General features: G+C 40.6%; 1 pseudogene; it reads right to left on the bottom strand.

Annotated features, from left to right (window-relative positions):
* The window catches only part of LOC107575153 (neurexin-2-beta-like), a 13,888-nt pseudogene that overhangs the window by 3,609 nt on the left and 5,488 nt on the right, over positions 1 to 4,791 (bottom strand).

Genomic DNA, 4,791 nt, shown 5'->3' with positions numbered 1-4,791 from the left:
AGCCCATCTTTTTCCCTGGAACTGGCTTGTCAAGGAATGTCAAAAATTGAAATTACACAAGACATATTCAAGTATTCATTAGGATTCAGCTCAGATTTGTCAAACAGTTTCATCTGTGGCATCAACACCTGAAATGGAGCATTAATCTAGGAAAACAGGGTGCAGAAGAGATTGTTTTGTTTAAACACATAATGCACATCATTGTTATTCATATGATGAGGCAAATTAGTGTGACAAACATTGCTTAGGGGGGGAAGGACTGTTTGGCTCTGATCTGTGCGCTTTGGGAAACCTCCTCAAACCATGGCATCAACACGGCACCCTCCCCTTAACCAGCAGAACCTTCAAAAAGACCATCCTGTTTGCATATTGATGAACAGAGTCATTAAGCTAAAAAAAATCCACCAGGAGAAAAGGTGACATTAACATTCAGAACACACATATGTCTGTTAGAAGCTGAAAAGGAAACAGTATGTTAATGGCATCTTTCACAGAGTCTGTCCCACCCAACAGCCCCGGCGTAGAGGCGTGCATCTGCGGGTTGAGAGTCTGGGGAACGGTTCAGTATAAAATGAAAGCCGGTTCACCTTCGACAAATCTTTTATATCCATTGCTAGAAAAAGCTGCTGGAGGCGACCAGCCGTTTAGAGGAACGATCTGTCAAGGGCGCCGAATGGAGTCTGATAATTCAGTAACTGACATTGCCGGTTTGTGAATTATACGAGCCGATGTGTTAATGTGCCACCGGGCACAACAATATTTCCTGCTTTTATTAAATTTGTTGGAATATCTTATGAGACGCAAGGAAATCCAGAGCAATCTGTTCCCAGAGAGGGCAGAATCGCTCACAGGAGAGGAACCTTCAATCCTGACGATTACCTTCTAGTATCTTCTCTAAAATGCACTTGAAGGAGAACTGATGGAAACGAGCAGAGATGTGAACGATAAACCTCCTCAAACCGTCAATCCGCAGACGCACAAGTCAGTGAACGTGTGCGCAACCCATCAGCCTGTCTGTGTGTTCGTGACAAATCTCGTTATTGATTAGAAATCTTTGTTCCAGTAGTCTGTGATTGGTCAAACTTTGCCTCCTGTGACAGTTGCGTTGACAACAATAACAACATCAGAACAGCATCATGACACATGAGTACAAACGAATATCTCACATGCTCAGCGCAGTGCCGTTCTCACTTGTTTCACGAGGATTGTCTGGAGTGAGTAAGTGCCACCGTGAGCACCATCAGTAACTGGAGTAATGACTGCAGCTTTATTCGTGCTTTTATTTCTTAAACTGCAACAAATGACACTTACATCTGTCTGTTGCAAATCCATCGCGAGAAATGCAATTTAAACCAGACAAACTACAAAAGACGCACTGTTCTTTATCCGGCAAATTCAATGTCATTAACAGTGAGAAATGCACAGAATTACATTAATAAACATGAACTAGTCTAGCACAGAGCACTTGCATCAACTCAGAAGAGTAAAAAATACACACTTTTGTGCTTATACTGCAGTTTTGAGATGGAGAAAATGGAAATACAAGCACAGCAACAAAACATCTCTTTCTCTCCTTCACTGAATTCATGATCAGTCTTGGGTAAGATACTCTAAACAAGTCATTAATTACTAGCTACTAATTACATCTTCGACAGTGTAATTAGATTACTATCTCTCAAAAAGTAATGCATGCCATATCAACCTCGACCAGTTGAACAAAACAAGGACAGACATGAAATGGCTCTTTTAATTTGTTAAGTTGATTCTTGAATGAAAAGAAATTATTCTTGAGCTGACCAAAGTATTTAAAGGTTACATTAAACAAATTTTCCATAACCATAAACAAATTTTCTAACATTAGATGATACATTTCTATGTTAAATCCACTATTGTTTTATATAGAATTTGTTTTATAGCTTATAAAATATGTAATGCAATTACATCAGAAGTAACAGTAATTAAATTACAGAAAAATCAAGAGTAATCCCTCTCAGTAATTAAATAGTTACATTACACCAAATATTGTTCATGATTCTGAGCTTTAAGTCTAAATGCACTGCAAAAGATGATTTTCTTCCACAGTATTTTGTCTTGTTTTGCAGTACAAATATCTGAACTTCCTTAAATCAAGTTACATTTACTTGAGAAGCAAAATTATTTAAGATATTAAGTCTTAATATCAAAATGAAGTGACTTCATGCTATTAGGAAGCAAAAACTATCCACCAGTGGGGTCAGAAAAATAAACTTAATTCAAATGGAAAACAAGTTGATCGGCAGATATTTTTTCTTGTTTAAAGCGTAAACACTTAATTTAGATGTTTTTTTTTTTTCAGAAAACAAGATTTGTTATCTAACATTGTTTAGCCTCTCAATTAATTATATCTTGATTTGGGAATGATTAGATATTTGTACTGGAAAATAAGACAAAAATACTAAGGAAGTGTTTTGTCCTGGAGGTTTGAGCTGAACCCTGCAAGTTGAACGGATGCGCTACTGGATCACATTAATGTCAAGATGAGCAGCACAATGAAAGAGACTCCTATGTCCAGAAAAACATCCAGCTTGTTTTGGACATCCAGGAGCCTGTTTACATCCACACACAGTAATGGAAGCTGGAAATGTGACTACTGTTTGCCGTGGGCGCTCAGGCCACAGGGAAGGCTGAGATTGGAGTTGTCTCTCTCTTAGCTAATTTGATTTTGAAGCTGAACACTAGAGTGACGGTGGGGGTGAGACCGACCCCGACGCTTAATAATTGACGACAGAAGACACCGGGAGCCTAGACGCTCAGAGAGACTGAGATTAACCTCTATAAATGTACTTGCTTCACATCAAACCACACATTTCATATGCAGCGTGCTGAAATATTCATGTTTGTTTTGTTAGACTTGCTTCTGCAACTAATAAATTAAGAATATCTTGATTATATACAAAGAGACACAGCGCTGCTTTATTGTTTCTATAAAGCCAATGAAACCAATTTATAAAGCTATAAATCTAAACCTGCTTCTTGTTCTTATATATACTGTATATGGTTTTTCTTTATATACATAAGAAGTCAGTGTTGGAATGCCTCACATATAATGCATGTATATGAAGGATAAATGCTTCACTGTGTCACGAATTCGGTTCATGGACTTCCGTTATTCACCACCAGATGTCACCCTTTCCATTACATTGACTCTCGCACTACACAAACTGTTGCATAGCACCCCGGACTACATTTCCCATCATTCTTTGCACAATTTGCACACTGCCCTGATTGCACTCATTGCACACAGCTGTTTATAATCACCTCATTCTCTATATAACACCCACTCTAACCACATTTCTCTGCTGAGTATTGTTTAGCCTGTACCCCTTTCAGAGTCTCCGTGTTTTCCTTGTTTTGCCTTGCCTTGCCTTGCCTGTTTTTGATCTTTGCCTGTTTTCTTGGATTTCTCCCTCTCGTCTCGCCCCTTTGATTCTGTCTGCTGATCGGTGACCTACGCTAGCCCTAGGACTATTCTTGTGTTTTGCCCGCCATATACCTGTTTGCCATTGTTTTGACCCTGCCTGTTTACCACGTCTCTTTAATAAACCTGCAGATGGATCCACATGTCTCACGTCTCGTCAGCCCCGTGACAGAATACTCAGCCCAACAAGGATCCAGCGGCTTTTCCAGAGAATATTGGCCAGGTATGGACACAGCAAGAATTTTGTTAGCCCTTAAACAGGGCCCCCGATCTTTGGAGAACCATATTCGGGAGTTTCTAGCCATCGCTCACTATTCTGATTTACCCGACTGCCTATTGATAGAGTTTTTCTGTGATGGCTTAAATCAACCTCTTAGGGCTAAGCTTAGACGCGAGGGTCCACGTTCATCACTCGCTCAGTTCATGGATTATGCTTTGTTGACGGTCGGATCTTTGTTTACTGTGGGTGTCGCAGAGGAAGAACGCGACACAGTGTCTGTGACTAAGATGGCGGCTGTACCAGAGCACGCTCCCAAGATGGTGGCTACAGCGGAGCCTGACCGCAAAATGGCGGCCACACTAGAGCACACTCACAAGATGGCGGTCACTACAGCATCTAGTCAGGTCACAGTTGTTCTTCCTGAGTTCGGTCTAGTCACAGCTGTTTTTCCTGAGTCAAGTCTAGTCACAGCTGTTTTTCCTGAGTCAAGTCTAGTCACAGCTGTTCTTCCTGAGTTCAGTCAAGCCACAGCTAATCTTCCCGAGTCAAGTCTAGTCACAGTTGAAGATTGTCTCGTGTTTGTGTGTAACAGTCAGACTTTAATGTGTTTGTGTCTAACAGACTGTAGTGTGCTTGTGTGTAACAGTCAGACTGTAGTGTGTTTGTGTGTAACAGTCAGACTGCCATGCGTTTTTGTATTAACAGCCAGACTGTAGTGTGTTTGTGTGTACCAGTCAGACTGTGGTGTATTTGGGTATTAACAGTCAGACTGTAGTGTGTTTGTGTGTAACAGTCAGACTGTCGTGTATTTGTGTGTAACAATCAGACTGTAGTGTGCTTGTGTGTAACAGTCAGACTGTAGTGTGTTTGTGTGTAAGGCTGACGTGTGTTTGTGTTTGTAACAGTCAGATTGTCTCGTGTTAATGTGTAACAGTCAGACTGACATGTGTTTGTGTGTAACAATCAGACTGTAGTGTGCTTGTGTGTAACAGTCAGACTGTAGTGTGTTTGTGTGTAACATTCTGACTGCAGTGTGTGTGTAACAGTCAGACTGTGGTGTGTAACAGTCAGACTGTAGTGTGATTGTGTGTAACAGTCAGACTGTAGTGTGTTT

This window comes from Sinocyclocheilus grahami, unplaced genomic scaffold, assembly GCF_001515645.1.
Source record: "Sinocyclocheilus grahami isolate Dianchi unplaced genomic scaffold, SAMN03320097.WGS_v1.1 scaffold2486.1, whole genome shotgun sequence".
Classification (NCBI taxonomy): Eukaryota; Metazoa; Chordata; class Actinopteri; order Cypriniformes; family Cyprinidae; genus Sinocyclocheilus; species Sinocyclocheilus grahami.
This window is presented reverse-complemented; position numbering and strand designations above follow the sequence as displayed.